Raw genomic sequence first — 17,162 nt, forward strand, 5'->3', positions numbered from 1 at the left:
GAAGCAGTGCTGTGGGACAGGGAAACTGCGCAAGAGGAAACACTCTCGTGAGGGCTAAGAGCTTGAGTTGACACACGAAAAAGAAGATGTTGACTGAGAGCGAATATTTCGTCCGAGGGAAAGCCAGAGTCACAGGAGTAGACATGCCAGGAGAATCATCTCCACGAGGACAGATGGAGTGGAGGACATCTAGGGACAGTGAAGGGGCATCAAGGAGAGACGGTTATCTAACAATGGTGAGTACAGGACACACACAAAACCCAAACAAGGCTACAGATGATTTTAGCAAAGACCCTTCAGCTAACTCTCCAAAGCTAATAACCCACATGGCACGCTGGGATTTCACTGTCAACTGCCTTTGAATCGTCCCAACTGGGAGCCCTCCATTCCAGCTTAAAGTTAGAGGGAGTTGGAGTTCCTTGATTTTGGTAGTGTTTGTGGACACTTCTCCCTCTGTCCTGCTGCTTCCCGGCCTTCACCGGTGGCCACCTTAAAGCCAACATCTTCAGTGCTCAGTGATTGGGCTGCTTCCTCAGAATGATCTAACCCCAAAGATTTTGATATTCTTGTCTAGTATATTTGAGGACAAAGCCATGCAAAAGTTTTGAAATTGCCAACAGATAAATGTTTTACTGGTTTATTTTACACAGGCTGCTTTATATTTAAATCAACAGAATAGAGCAATTCTGAAGGAGTGGGGCAGTGCTAAGACTTCTATGAATTCAGTCTGGATAACAAACACTGAATGTTTTGAGGAAGGGAAGGGAATCAAGTGGGCAAGTTCCTTACCTTTCCCTTTGCTAGTAATTAAATAAGTTCTGATTTAGAGAGCGTTCAGATGAGTGATAGATTCAAAATAACTGTTTTACATAATTAGGTTCATTGCATCTGATTTATCAAATGCCAACATCACACTGAATATTATCACATGCTTATATCTTCCAGGAATCTATTTAAGTACGATATGCCTTGAGTTCCTGCTGTCAGTTCTTTCTACCTCTGAAGGTTTTGATAATATTGCCAAGGACTTACAAGTGTAAAAAACAAGGAAACAGTCATTACATCCGAACGTCATATAGTTAAATAAAAGTTATCCATCCCTGGTAGATTTAGAGGTGTAACTTTATCACCATTCCTTGGTTCTAAGCAGCTAAAAATATCCAACGATGAACAGTAAAAGGACCTGCTGATCTTTTAAGTGGCGACATGAGCTGAGGGTATGTGTGAAAATCCTCTTCTTATAAGCATTTCCTGGGCATTTGGAAATTTTTATTAGTATCAAAAATCAGAAATTAATGGCCAAGGGTCCTAGGCAAGGAGCAAGAATCTTAAGATAAGGCCTACCTCTGTGGATATCAGAATTTCTATGTGCTGGTATTCAGAAAAATGCAATAGTACAATTATTAAATATTTGAAGAGTATACTACACTTTTTTTATTAGCATGCTTTTGACAGAACTGTAAGTTCACAGTATTTCCCTGTGGAGACACTTGTACAAAATACCTTTGCATATTTAAGCATTATGCATAGAGCTAAGGCATTTTAAACCAAGCATTGTTTGCACTCCTTTTATCCACTGTGGTCAGGTTTTAGTTGCTCGTGGCTGGGTGGGCACAGTTAATGGGAAGAGAGACAGAACTAGGAGAAAAAAAGAGGGGCAAGGAATTAAAGGCTAAAAGTGCATCTTCTGGAATTCATGCCCTCTACCACTCTTGCAAGAAAGAACATATCAGGCCCCTACTAACAAGGTCTGTTTTATTTTGGGCAATTTCAAGAAAAAAATAATCTCATACAACCTCTTCTCCGAATAGGCTCCAAAATTTCATGAGATGGTGTATACATTTGCTGATTCAAAGAAAATACACTTTTCTTGATACACGCACCCCAGTGTTCATTGCAGCACTATTTACAATAGCCAGGACATGGAAGCCACCTAAATGTCCATCAACAGAGGAATGGATAAAGAAGATGTGGTGTATATATACAATAGAATATAACTCGGCCATAAAAAGGAATGAAATTGTGCCCTTTGCAGAGATGTGGATGGACCTAGATACTGTCGTACAGAATGAAGTAAGTCAGAAAGAGAAAAGCAAATATCGTATATTAACACATATATGTAGAATCTAAAAAAATGGTATAGATGAACTGATCTGCAAAGCAGAAGTAGAGACACAGACGTAGAGAACAAACATATGGACACCAAGGGGGGAAGTTGGGGGTGGGATGAATTGGGAGACTGGGATTGACATATATCCATTACTATGTATAAAACAGATAACTAATGAGAACTGACTGTGTAGCACAGGGAACTCTACTCAGTGCCTATGGTGACCTAAATGGGAAGGAAATCCAAGGAAGAGGGGATATATGTATACATGTGGCTGATTCACTTTGCTGCACAGCAGACACTAACACAACGTTGTAAAGCAACTATACTCCAATTTAAAAACAAGAAAAAAAAAAGAAAATACGCTTTTCTTTAGTAGTCATTTTCTTTTACCATCTAGTTCTATTTGACAGTGAGTTCTCAGCGTTAACACTGGACTCAAAACACCACTTGTAAACATCTGCATCTTTGCCAGAAACTGAAACAATGTTAACAAGAAAAATTGCTGGAGAAACTGACTTCGTTAAAATGTCACAGATGTCCAGGTCAATTATGTTGGTGGAGAACCATTCTGAGAGCCTCACCTGGACCAAGCTGAGGGCTCAGAACAGCAGTGTGACAAAGGGCAATGGAAACATGGATGGGCCCAAGAGAAAAGGGAAAGCAGACCCCACGGACCAGCCCAACTGCATCAACCGGTCCCCCGCCATTGCAGACCCAGGTCATGCAAGTATAATACCTGTGTCCAGACTTTATGACCAATTTCTGCCACAACGCTTACAGCATCCAATGTTAACCTTTCAATGCTATCATATGCTTTTACTCGTCCTACTTCTCCTCTTCAGAAGACAAAGTTTGGGTCTAGAGAGCCCAGGCCCTGGCAGTGTTCATATATATATAGTATGTTTCTGAAATCAATGGGTTTTAAGACTCACATCTAAAGCATGAATGCTCAGCTTACAGGCTAAGAGAGGTTGTGATCCAGGAGGGCTGAAGGGTAGTGTAACAACCACATGGGTGCTCTGTGCAGGCCAGGCCCTCCTGCAGGTCCAGGAGCCCTGGAGGACTGGGAAGAACCTGCAAATTGATGTAGGAACAGGCTTGAGACATTTGCTGCACAAGAGCTACCATGTGTCCTAGGACCTCAGTCACTGGCCCACTGCTGCTAGGGCTGACTTGGAAGGATGTTCAGATGGCTCAGAACAGGTCACTCCTGGCCACTCAGCTGTGGCGCTGGTAATGGGAGGTGAGAGGAAAGGTTCAGTTCTGTGGCAGAGATGTGTAACCAAGCAGGACCCTATGGGGTCTTCCTGGGACAGACCCCTCCCTCCATGTCCTCTGCTGTAGCTCCTCTCTGAAGTACCTTGATAACAGTATCTGATGTACGCTTCCTGAGTTGTTTTACAGATGCTAAAACCACCACCAAATAGAAGAAATTAACTACTGGATGACCGTGAGCCCCGAGACCTACAGATGCCTAAGGATTGATAATGTTAACTGTCCTGTTACCTCACCATCAACCAATCAGAGAACTGTGCACGATCACATACCCTGTGACCCCCTCCCTCACCTGGCTTTTAAAAATGCTTTGCTGAAACCCTTCAGGGAGTTCGGGGTATCTAGAGCACAAGCCACCCATTCTCCTTGCTTGGCCTTGGCCCTGCAATAAACCTTTCTCTGATCCAATCATTGACGTTTGGGTTTGTCTCACTGTGCGTCGGGCACAGGAACTTGCATTGGGTAACAGATGGAGATATGGGCTCCAGGGGCTCAGAGGGCAGACTGGACCCTGGAGAGTAGAGGGGCCCTAGACCTGGGACATCCCCTGGAGCTCTGTAGGTACCTTCACTCCAGCACCACCACTTACAAGAGCAACTCCTACACAGAAGTGTAAGCAGGTAGGTTAGGGAGTCCCTGGAGAAAGAGAACCAGGAATGGCTTTCTTGACAGAAGAGAACCCATTTTGGTCTAAGCCATTTTGTGATCTACGCCTAGCTACAGTGCTTGCCGTTGAACACATCTCAGTAATTAGTGATCTTAAGGGAGGGAATGCAGAAACAAGGGAGGAGCATTCAAGAAACAACAGTGCAGCCTTGGGGCAGGGTCCTGGTTCCTTAAGGGATATACATAACAATATACCTTTGAGTTCTGCAGAAACTAAAACCCTCACTCCGGTAGAGGATGGAAGGATGATGCTGACCTTCCTGACTTCAATCAGCTAAAGCTTGGCCTCTGTCAACCTGTGCCCCAGTTCTATGCTGAATTCTCCTCTGCTCAAGCCCCCTCATGAAGATGCATGGACCCTTAGCTTAAAACGTCCCCAATTTTGCTGTTTGGGGAGACTCTGCTTTGGCAAAGATCCCCTGTGTTCTCCTTATTCGCTGCGAGTAATAAATCTTTCCTCTCCCTGCTCTTTGGCTCGGTTGTGGCTATTGGCTCAACACCCACCAAGAAGTGAACCCAGTTTTCGGGGAACAGAAGCTTGAAAGCATGGCTGCCTCTCCAATTCTGCACACAAAAGGGGGCCTTAGGAGCACAGACGTATAATGTCCAACAGTTTGAAGTAAACTAAAATAGCATCTAAAGTAGTAATTCTACTGCTCTTTTCTTGTGTCATTTTTTTTTCCCAAACAAACTGAAATAGGGAGACATGATTTGGGCTCCAGATTTGTGTTTAACCAGCTGGGCAAATCAAGGCAAGTCACTGAACCTCTCTGAGCCCTGGTTACCTCTAGTGTAAAAATACAAATAATAGGGCTTCTCTGGTAGCACAGTGGTTGAGAATCTGCCTGCCAATGTGGGGGACACGGGTTCGAGCCCTGGTCTGGGAAGATCCCACATGCCGTGGAGCAACTAGGCCCGTGAGCCACAAGTACTGAGCCTGCGCGTCTGGAGCTTGGGCTCCGCAACAGGGGAGGCTGCGACAGTGAGAGGCCCGCGCACCACGATGAAGAGTGGCCCCCGCTCGCCGCAACTAGAGAAAGCCTACATACAGAAACGAAGACCCAACACACCCAAAAATAAATAAATAAATAAAAATTAAAAAAAATACAAATAATAGTATGTGTTTGTATGACATGGCATTGTGGGAGGATCAAGGTCAGAGAAATCTGTGTGAAGGGCTCTGCAATTGATAAAGCAGCGTAAACATAGGTATTCTCACGTCACTCGATCTTAGAATCAAGAAATTGTTATCTCATGAAAATATATCTTTTGATTCTAAAACACAGTCAAACACTGTAATTTAAACTATCAAAATATCAAAAACAACTTAAGAGATTTAATTGTGAAATATTATAAATGGAAAAAAAGCTGATAATTTTGTGAAATATCATTGGAAAATGTAAATTTTAAGGTTTTATTTTTTCTTAAAAAATTAATGTTGCTTTTTAATGGATAATTGTAAAGAATGAAGGAATGAATGAAGTTCAAAGGGAAAGAAATATTGAAATAACCAAGAGAAGGTGGAATCCTTTTTAGAAAGGGATATGGCATAAATTAAACTTGCTGAGCGAAGATAGCAAACATCTGCTGATCCAGAAGGAAGCCAGCGATGGACCTGCAGGGAGTTCTTGACATGGAAAGTAATTACAAAGCTGAAAGGGCAAAGTATCCTCACTGCCTTGCTCGTCTCATGCCTCCACCCCACAGAGAGAGAATCCAACAGGCTCTGTTCCATTTGACCAGCAAAAGAAAACACTTCTAGACTGATTTGCAAATAAATTTCTACTTGCTAGATTTTACCTAGAGCGTTCACCCGTGCCAGTTAATCCATATTGATTGATACATTCACTCATTTAACACATATTTACTGAGTGAGCAACTTCTAGGAGTTTTGGACACCATGATGCTTAAGACTCACAAGGTCCCTGGCCTTGAAAATAAATCAGTCATCACATTTAGAGATAAAGGTACTGAAGGAAAATAAAGGAGGGTGGGGAAGGTAGACAGTGTCGGAGGGTATACTGTTTTCATACGGTGGTCAGGAAAGTTCTTTATGAGGATCTGACATTTCAGCAGCAGACTACTTAAGGGAGCCATGCTGGAGGGAGATCCATGTGTTTGTCAGATAGAGGGGACCAGAAGTGAGAGCAAAGGCCCTCTGTCGGAGAGTCAATTCAGAATACTTACAGAAGTGACCACCACATTGTCTTTTAAAAGAAATGCCAGTTAGTATACGAACTCTTTATAAGTTCATACCACAACTGATTATAAAAACTGAACAGATATTTTTTAACTCACAATTTCACAATCACAGTAACCACATTTTCAGCAAAAGCATTTGAAATATTCAACAGGAGATCACACTTAAGGAACTCATGAGAACTGCATGACCAAAGATTCAGCTCAAATACATATATGTATATATATATATATGTGTGTGTGTGTGTGTATGTATACACACATACATACATATATATACACACACATACATACATATATATATTTGCATTTGAATTTTCATTCCTTAGAATAGGATTAGTTCTCAAATCTTCATTTCTTCCTTGCAGAATCATCTGCGAGACTTTGAAACAATGATTCCCGAACACAACCCCCAAAAGATTCTAACTCAGTCCATCTAAGCCTGGAGCGGTGAGGTGCATTTAATGGGCACCCCATATGCCTCATTACTCTACTACAGGAATCACCCTGACAGCCTCCCTGTCCCAGATAAATCAAAGAGAGAGGAGACAGGCATATCCGAAAGAAATCAGTATCTAATGTGTTACAACCCTCAATTTACCATTTCTTGCTTTCTTCAAATAATATCATTTACTACCACATTATGCCAATTACTTTACTGAACAGAACGAAACAAATTCATTCTGTTTTTCACTGGGACCCATTCACATTCTCTTATTTCTATACTATACAATTTCTGGCTCTCTAATTCAATGTGAATTCACTTGCTTTTGCAAAGAAACAATGTTTGCAGGTTTTCATTTGGAAATATCAATATTAGGTTCTTAAGGACACACTGCCATTGACCTGTTCTCTTCAAATTTGGGAGCCAGTTTCACATACTCATTTGCAAAGAAATGGAAGGACCTAAACGACATACTGGTCAGTGGACCACAGCAAGCTGACTCGATGAGTTTGTGACCAGGTGGCACAGCTGAGTACTTTCATTTCTGAGATGAAGAGCTGTCTTCAGAAGAAGAGCTATAACCTTCTTGTGCTATGAAGTAAAGTCCAAAGTAAAATCTAAGAATTCAGGGTTTTTTAAAAATATTCTGTGTGCAATCAGCTCATGCATTGCTATTTATTAGTGAAACCACATCTTTGAAGGGCAAAATAGGACTTTTATAGAGACACATAGAGCCTGGAATAAAAGCAGATTTCCCCTCGCAAATCCCCACTGCACCTCTTCCTTGCTGAATGCTCTGATTTCAGGGTATGTTCCCTGCAGATATGTTGGCATCACTAGGCGACGTGGCCAAGCAGCATGGCCTGTGTAGGCAGAACGCCTTCCCTCTGTGAGAGTTTATGGCTTTGAACTAGGTATTCTGTGGACTTTGAACTTCTTAAAAAGTCTGGCTTGATATTTGTTATCATTAAACTCCTGGGAGAAAAATGACCTCAGCAAAAGCACTTTCAGAAATACAAAAGGTCACATAATTTTGGTTAACTTTTTAATATCATAAATGGGTTCTAAGTAAATTGCCAAGAGATGCAAATATTACACCTTAGATGTAAGAAATGTTCGCCATGATACTTACTTGATTTATTCTTGCTTTTTGCTTTTTGACACAAATCAAAATTCCAAAATCTACTTCCTACTCCTATGCCAATTCACATATTAATTTCAGTATTTAAAGGACCCTCAAATATTTCCTGTGTATCTTGAGTTAAGTCCATGCACTAAATTTCATTTGCAAATGATCATCATTCATTGAAATAGTTTGACATCTTATCTCATATTGTTATAAATGTTAAAATATATGGACACATTTCCTATACGATAGGCTACGAGCCATATTTGTTTGGAAGGGAGATTATTAATTCATTTGTATTCAGTGGTAAAATTGTACTGAAGCTTAATAATTTCAATGTAACAAACAGGCCATCTGATGATATAAAATGATTCTATGATAAGTCTGTTTTGGAAAGCAAAAAATTTCCTCCTGTTCCATCTTTTTCATAAATCCTAGCTTTTTCCTATATTTTGCCAACGTAATACAGCTTTGCTGCTATCACGAAGAACTTGAACGCTCACACGGTCTCTGACAATGAATAAACGCAGAAGCATTTGCTTCTGTAATTTTCTTGATAAAGTTTCCAATACAACTTATTGTAATTACGACACTTTACCTCACCTTTTACCAAATGAATACTGTCATCTATTGGGGCTCAAATACTTTACAGTGAGAATAATTTAAAGGCCAAAATCCCTGGTCAGGATGCAGCAGTAAGTGTGCCCCTGTGATCTTATCTCCTTGTCTTTCCTCTCTAACCACAAGCATTTCTTCCCAAGCTGTTAGAAAAATAGGCTTCTTTTGTTCAATTCCTTTTGTGACAGGCAGGCATGCACAAAGTGATGAGACGGTGGTAATGAAGCATGAGTAATGGGGAGTCTGACATCTTTGCATTCTTAGGATGGACCATTTCCATTTTTATTTTCAGTCCAGGGTCATGTGGCTCCCTGCCCACGCTGAACTGGATGTTGTTCTGTGTCAACTCACACATAGCTCCAAGTAAAGAGCCTGTGCAAACCTACTTGTCTAAGACGGTACTAGTACTAGTGAAACACACAAGACAGACAGTGGTGGTTTGGCGCCCGTCTGTTTTTGGTTTCTTATCTCAGGGTAGGTAGAGAGTAGCTCTGAGTGGACTAGCTGTGTGTTTCAGTATTTCTCAAAATGTCACAGGCATATGAGTCCCCTGATTAACATTCAGGTTCTGACTCAACAGGTTTGGGGAAGGGCCTGAGGTCCTGCATTTTTAACAAGGTCTTGGGCAATCTTGGTGTTGCTGGTCCACAGACCACCCTTTGAGAAGCCAGGACTTACTGATTTAGCTATGGATGTATACCTTGCCTGCTAGACGTTTTCAACTTTGGCATCCTTCTGGAGCCCTGGAGATAGTCTCACATCCACACAGATACTCTTCTTCATCAACAAGGCGGATAAAACTCAACGAGTGTCATTTTCTCTCTCCACAGATGCTTCTCAATACCCCATCAGTGCAACGTTCCAACAGTACATCTGGAGTCTGGCTCCCAGACCCAATCGCTAGGGACAATTAAGAGTCTTCGCAAGAAAAGAATCCAGGACAAGGTGTTTCTGACCCATCTTTTTTGTTATATCGAGATGCAAAGACAGACTTCGGCTGGGAGGGATGGGAAATCATTCTGCTTTCCAAAGAGCTAACTGCTGTGGGGACTAAAGCTCAGTTTTCATTTTTGTGCATGTGGTTTCTGCCCATCAAAGGGCACAGAGGAAATTCTCAATGTACGGATAAAGACAAGGGTTGTATCAGGCAAAAGTAAGCTAAGGTATGTAATTTTCTTCATAAATTGCTTTAAATATTTTGAAAAATATCTGAACTGAGAGGTTCTGCATCTCAGCATCTTAAACAGAGGCCTTTTACTCAGATTGTACTAGATATACAATAGATAGATGTATACATTCCTTTTCAAAAATTTGATATTTATCTGATAAAACGCAAACTTCAAATGTATTCTCCCTGTATCATTTTTCTACCGCTTTCTATGTTTCACCAATACCCATGGAATGGCGTTAGTGATAATTGCAGAAGCAAAAGACACCATTAACTCTCAACATAATTTTGGGGGGAAAAATGGCAAATAAGATGTTTCATAGATTAGTCATTCTCTATATTTACATTTTATAATTTCTGTATATCAACACTTTTATTAAAGTTTTATTACTTTACTCAACATAATACTTGGCATACAAAAAAAGAGTTTGAGAGGGGAGGAATTATGCTGTGTAAGAAACAGTTTCGAGGACTAAAATTCTTCCTTTATTCTTTTCTGGTAAAAGCTTTAATATGTGTATGTGTGTGTTTTAGAATCCAGTTAGTCACTGAATTACACATGAGTAATTATTATTTGAATACAAGTTATATTAAAACATTAACTCCCTAATAAATGCACGATTGATGAGGCCTATTAATTCTCCCACCCATTTTTTTTGGTCTGTTACATTATCCAAAGAAGTTACTACTAACCACCAATTGCTATGGTACAGTAGTGATGTTACCGGTGCTTTTCTAGTACAGAAATTTGTATTGATTCTTCCAGTGCAGAACAAATACTACATATGCTAGAAGACTGTCAAGGCGAAGGGTCTGTTTGTGGCAGTGTCAACCACAATCAGCTACTGACTCAGCCACAGAAGGGACTGTGGCACGATCTGATTCTAACCAGCTGAGCTTATGACCTAAATGAATACATGTGTGTGCGCGCGCACGCGCGTATGTGTGCACTTATCTCCTAGGGGAGGTTTTGACCCCTTTCATATGTTGCCAGTCCATTCAAGGAGAGCTAGGGTTGAAGCCAGAAACGCCAAGGAATGCAGGCAGGTATCAGTCCAGATCAGGACGGGCTCCCCCTCTTTAATAGCATGGCACCCGTGGGCCCAGGCACCATCCAGGAACCCAGACAGGAAAAATCAATGCTATCAAGTATGTGTGAAGATATTTACAAGCAAATAGAAATTTGAAGCGCTGCTCAAGTCCACTGGGTCAAGACCATTAATGGTTTTCTTTGGTTCCTTTGCTGCCAAGTCTCTACCTGCAGGTTCCTGGGCAGGTCCTTAGCATATACAGACGCCACAGAATAAGCAGTCTGTTTTATGATCGCTTTCGTCTCTGGAGTTACACACAGGGAGCTGCTAGCTCTCCAGGTGAGCCTATGACATTCCACGGACCGCTGTCTGGGCGTCTGTTAATACTGTGATACCTAAAGACATAGGAAGCCACTTTCCAAAGCACTGGGAAACTCAGAGGTGAGAGGACAGGCATTTTACCCTTCAGATTTTTAATACCCATTGAGCCAAGTTTTTCTGTTAGCTGTTGGTAGTTTTTTCATATTTCACTCACTTTGGGGAGAACCTGGTATCTCTTTGTGTTCATGCTTCGCTTTGTACTAAGGATGATTTCCAGTTATCAATGGGATGTAACACTTTCACCAACCAGCTAGCTTTATAATAGCTAGTTGAAGACATTTGTTGAATATCTACTAGATGAGGCGTGGTGAGGCATTCTGAAATATGCAGAAGGCTCAGCTGCCCTCAGGGAGCCCATAAACCCACTTATTTAAATGCTCTGCCTCTTCTGATTGCAGAAAATTCAGGATACTTTCTTCTTTGTAGCAAAGTCAGTGCTTTCGTAATACACAGCACAAAAAAAATACATATATTGATCAATAGATCTGCTTGAGATTAGCCTTTAGAGATTGTAGGTATTTCACTTTAGTTATCCCATGGCAAATGCAAAGTCTTATCCATATATAAAACTACCCCCCCCCACACATATATATACACACACATATACGTGTATGTATATATACATACACATGGGTGTGTGCATAGTGATTTTTGTCATACATTTAGAATGTAGATAATAAGCAGAAATATGTATTAGACGTAACATATATATTATGTATAACATGGACTAAATATATGACAAATTTTTTAACATTACAAAATGCAATTGACACAACATTGTAAGTCAACTATATTTCAATAAAATAAATTTTAAAAAATTATAAAATGCACATTGGTTAAATATTGTGGTGGGAGGGATTCTGATGCAGGCTCGGTTGCAAATGAACTCCATTTTGAGAGATTCTGAGTTATTAATTATCGAAGGTTATTTTCACAGCTACTAAAACTATTGTTCTCTCCATAATCCCTCTTGCTTAGATAAAAAGAAAAAATGTTTAAGAGAAGCCTCACACTTATAAACGCAGAGATATTGGCTAACTAGGATCATTGATACTTAACGTGAGTGGCTACCACAGACACCTGTTTGCCCAAATTAACCCACACCGGTGACCTAAATTGTGTAAGCACTGCGGAGGAACCAAGGCATTATTTTACCATCGATGTCCCATTGGCCCTAAGTTCAGAAGCACGGAGTCTGACGAGTGGAAGAAACTCACACCATGGCGTCAGATACAAGCTAGGGTTTCTCACTGTTGGGTGCTGGGGACCCCCTAGGAAGCCACAGTCCAGGTGACCAACCAAGGCAGGGCTGCGTGTGTCTCCGTGTCTCTCTCTTCCCATCTTATCACTTCCTTCTCTGATTCGACATTATATCTAAAAGCATTTTTCCAGCAGACTCCTATTTCTACCAGCCGTCCACGTGATCTGCAGCACTGAGGAAATAAGACGGGTTTCTAGACTTCAGGACCAAAGAAACACCTGGCTGAACACTACCTGGCCTGTTTCTCAATGAGGGAAAAAGGGGATTGTCCTGAGAGTTGGCTCATTTCTGGGGCTGGAGAACTTGTCCCTTTTCTTTTTTGCTTTAAATTTTTATTGGAGTAGAGTTGATTTACAATGTTGTGTTAGTTTCAGGTGTACAGCAAAGTGAATCAGTTATACATAAACATATATCCATTCTTTTTTAGATTCTTTTCCCATATAGGTCACTACACAGTATTAAGAAGAGTTCCCTGTGCTCTACAGTAGGTCCTTATTTTTACCTATCTATCTATCTATCTATCCATCCATCCATCCATCCATCCACCCATCCACCCATCCACCCATCCACCCATCCACCCACCCACCCATCCATCCATCCATCCATCCATTTTCGGCCTCACCTCGCAGCATCAGGTCTTTATTTTAATCCGTTCCTCTTCAAACCCCTCACACCCTCACCTTGCCTCCACGTCCATCGTCTCAAATAGTCATTCCCATACTCCTGGGGTCCTAATCCCAAGTGAAAAGAAGCTTACAAGGTGTTCTGGTGAAATTATTATTTCAAAAAAATCTCATGGACCCTGATTAAAAAAAAAGTGGGATAAAAATCTCTATTCAGAAAAACCACCCCTAGCTCCCACGTGCTTCCTGAGTGTGGTCAGACCTCCTTGGAGCCAAGCTCAGGAGAGCAGACCTCAGACCACGTGTGGCTTCGACCTCACGTACATCCCCGGTGCCTGCCCTAAGCTCTACCTTAAACCTGCATGGACTCAGGGCACCACTGGACACTTACCCATAACCGACATGTAGCCCGTCCCTCCCTAGCTATACCTCGTTCTCCTACTTGACTGAACCTGTCCGGTTGCACTTCGTTAAACTCCCCCCTCAAATGCTGCCTTCTTCAAGAGCCCTTTCCTGATCCTCCTACCTGGATGTGCCTCTCCCTCCACGGATGCCCCCAGCCTTTGGTCCTCTCTCACAGCTTTGGTATCACAAGATACTTCTGAACTGATATCACTCCTACCCCCTTCCAGTCAAGGGAGACCCCCGGAGTCATGACTTTCATTGTATATGTATGTGAATGTCCAGTAGAGCCGGGCTGATATCATGATTCTCCATAGTAACAATAGTTATTTATTGGGCCCTTTTAACATGCAGACATGCTAATAAACAACTGATAGGCATGATCTCAATCTCATAGGATCTTTGTAATGACTCTGTATAATTGCTGCAGTATTGTTATCCCCACAATAGGATACGCAAACAATCTCAGAGAAGCCCCATTTTGTTCCCCAAACAGGCTAAGCATGATTTCACCTCAGGACCCCTGCACTGGCTATTCCCTCTGCCTGGTACATCCTTCCCCAGGTCCATTCGCCATGGCTCCTGGCTTCAGGTGTTTGCTCAGTGGACACCTTATCGTGGAGGGCTTGGCCACCCTGCCCTAGAACATCTCTAATTCTCTTAGTCTTTCTCCACCTGGCTCTTCTCACCACCTAATATCCTATCAGCATCAGACCATTACCTCTAAGAGGACAGGGGCTTTGGCCTCTGTTGTTCACAGATGTGTGTCCAGCACCTAGAAGAGCGGCTGGCACAAAACAGGTGCTCAGTAAAGACTTGTTGAACCAAACTCAACTACCCAAGGTCACAAAGCTGGTAATGGAACCAAGATATGCACCCATGTCTGTCTAGCCCCTCAATCCATGCTGTTAATCACTGCATCCTGTATTTGTGTAACTCAACATAATGCAATGATTTCTTCTACAACTGCAAGTAAATTCAGTACTCTTACTCATGCTTCTACTTGCTCTGTCACCAATATTAAGATGCCTCAGACTCCTTTGGAATTTCCCCAACATTCCATTCCTGACTGTCAACATTCATGTGTTGAGTCTCACCTTTCCACCCCCCAGGGATTTCTTTCCATCGCCCTTCTGGTCAGCATACATTGCTTCCCTGGGTACCATATTTTCCTCTTGTTTTATGCCCTTATTTAGCTAGAATACATCCTCCAATTGTGGTAACTTTCTAGGAAAAGGTGCCTAAGAGAGAGATTTCATGAGTACTTGCAAGTCTGAAAATATCTGATACTCTTTTTATAGATGACGGATAATGTGGCCGTGTACAGATTTTAGTTTGAAAATTACTTTCCCTCAGAACTTTGAGAGCATCACCTGAGGGTTCTTTTCCTACCATATCACTACTGAAAGTCAGGTGGCATCTGTTTTATTCCTCTCCCTAGGTTTCAGGGTCTATTTTATGTCGGTGCTGTGAAATTTCATGATGTAGAAGATGAAATATTTTCTATTCCAAGTGTAGGGTATTTCCTATGAAGACACAGGTCCCCCAGCTCTGAGGAATTGTTCTGAATTACTTCATCGATAATTTGCTTCTCTCCATTTTCTTTCTGGGGCTGTTAGTAATATGTCAGATCTCCCAGATTTGTCCTTTTTGGCTCTTGCTGCATTATTCTCATTTTCTGTCTCTTTCCCTTTATGTTCTCCTTTCCCAGTGATTTCCTTGACTATTTCCCACTCATTCTATCAAATTTTTAATGTGGGTAGTTATATTTTTTACAGCCTAAAGAGATTTTCTTGTTCTTTGATCCTTTCACATATCAACACAGTTCTTACTTAATAAATACAAGATCTTCTTAAATCTTTCTCAGTACTGAATCTAAAGTTTTATCTTGTTTCTTTTAATCTCCCCCTTTTCTGTAAATCATCTCTGTTTCTTCTGAGAGGCAGTTCATTTTTCTGTTTTTTTTTTTTTCAATGCCACTAATTCACCCAAATTCCTCAGTAATCCTTGCTAATTTCTCACATTTGAGAAGGAGAAACCCAGAGGCAGCGTCTTCTGCTACGACATCAATAGAAATGTTTTCCACTGTGCGTCCCTGTATTAGAATTTATGATGAGGAGGGTGGGCATATGGGCTGGCAGCCTTCCTGCAGAATGAGAATGTGGGCGGCAGCTCTCAGCCCCCTGCCAGCCCATCACCCCACAAGCCTGTATGCAATGAACTTTATCTAGGCCACTAACAGCCATAACTGAAGTCTCACTTTCTCAGGCAGTTTGTTCAGTTTTTTTAAGAGATCACACCTGGTCTTCCCCCTGGAGTAAACGCTGGCCACAGGGTCGCCATCTTGGTAGGAGGGAGGGGATGCAATGGGAGGAGGGAGCTACTGTCTCAAGCTCTGGCTTTCAATGAATCCCTCCACCTTGAGCCTCACTTCTCTTCAGCCCCCCAGCCGAACTCTGAAGGTTGAACCTGGCCAAACATTCACGTGAGACAGCCACCTCCACCACGCTGACATAGCAGATTCTCGGGAGAAACTTCTACATTTTCATTGCTTATCATTCCTATCTACTCTGCTTTCTAGAACATTTTCAATGGCTTGCTTGTTGGTGACACCCACCCGCTGGTCTCTGTGTTCTTGTCTCTTTTGTGACTGCATTCTCCACTGTAATTCTGTACTCTATTTTTCAGAGGGTCTGAGGCTGGGGGAGGCAAATGAGCGGAGAGAGCCATGTTAGCTTAACTGTTGTCCAAGACACACTGTCATTTTTAAAATTTACATGTTCCCTGTTAAATTAAAGCATGATCAAAATCATGTAAGTATCAATAACATTGGAAAGGCTAGCACAGAAGTCTACATAAAGATGCCACTCTCTTACAAAAGAACAAAAAAGACCTGTTTACCCCATTTTAACTAGCAAGGTCGCCATGTGGTAGGGAGAGAAGGGAAGATATTAATTTCTGTGAATAAACAAAAAAGAAAGGCATCAGGAAAGCCTTTGGGGTCCCTAGCATCCCAAACACTTAGTTCCAGATCCAGCTATTAACTCACAGAAACGGGATATTAAAACGACACTGCCTGCTGCTGTCTGACCTGGATGGACAGCAATTGGAGAGCAATCAGATACTATGTAAGCTGCAATCAGATGCTGCACAGAGTGACTTTAAAAGGAATGTCTGGGAGTCCCGGGCCCCCAGGCACATGGAGGCTGTTAGACAGGGGTCAGCAAGTACAGAGGAGGTTTGCTGAAGAGATTTTAGCACCTGCTGTCTCTGGAAAGAAAGCCTGGAGAGAGAGGGCTTCCACTCAGATGTGGGTTCCCTGCTGTGAAATGGGATCCCAGAGTTGTAGAGGGAAAATGGCTGGCTGAATCATCACTTTATTGGTGGAAGCTGGAGACAGTCAATGAGTGGGAATCGGCCCATACTCCCCAGGTGCATTGGGGTGCAGGATGGCTCAGTGCACAGTGCAAGAGAGAGATCTATTTTACTTTCTGAGCCAGAAGGAGATGCCTGGGCAGGGCCGGGGCTCTGAGAGCATGAGCTTCTCAGGAGGGGGAAGGGGCTGAGGGGCATGGCCAGCGGGGAAAGCACTGGAGCTTCTGCAGTTGGGGAAGGGTCCCCAGTGAGGTCCAGTTCCAAAGAACCCCTGGAAGTTCTAGACAGCCAGCTGTAACCACCTTGGAAAGAAGATGAAAGTGTTGACTGATATCACAGGCTGATCACATTCTAATTAGTAAATCTAAACTGGGATTTTTTCTTTTCTTTTTTCACTTGAGGGTGAGCCAGAAGGTTCACAAGAGCTGTTCAAGCATTTGTCCACAGGCAGGGAGAGATCACCTTCAGGAAATGCAATT

At 42.1% G+C, this 17,162-nt stretch overlaps 1 protein-coding gene across 9 annotated transcripts in view; it reads right to left on the reverse strand.

Moving 5' to 3' along the window:
- Positions 1–17,162, reverse strand: part of CTNND2 (catenin delta 2) — a 930,830-nt gene that overhangs the window by 383,611 nt on the left and 530,057 nt on the right. The window lies entirely within an intron of this gene.

Source organism: Globicephala melas, chromosome 3 (assembly GCF_963455315.2).
Source record: "Globicephala melas chromosome 3, mGloMel1.2, whole genome shotgun sequence".
NCBI classification, from domain to species: Eukaryota; Metazoa; Chordata; class Mammalia; order Artiodactyla; family Delphinidae; genus Globicephala; species Globicephala melas.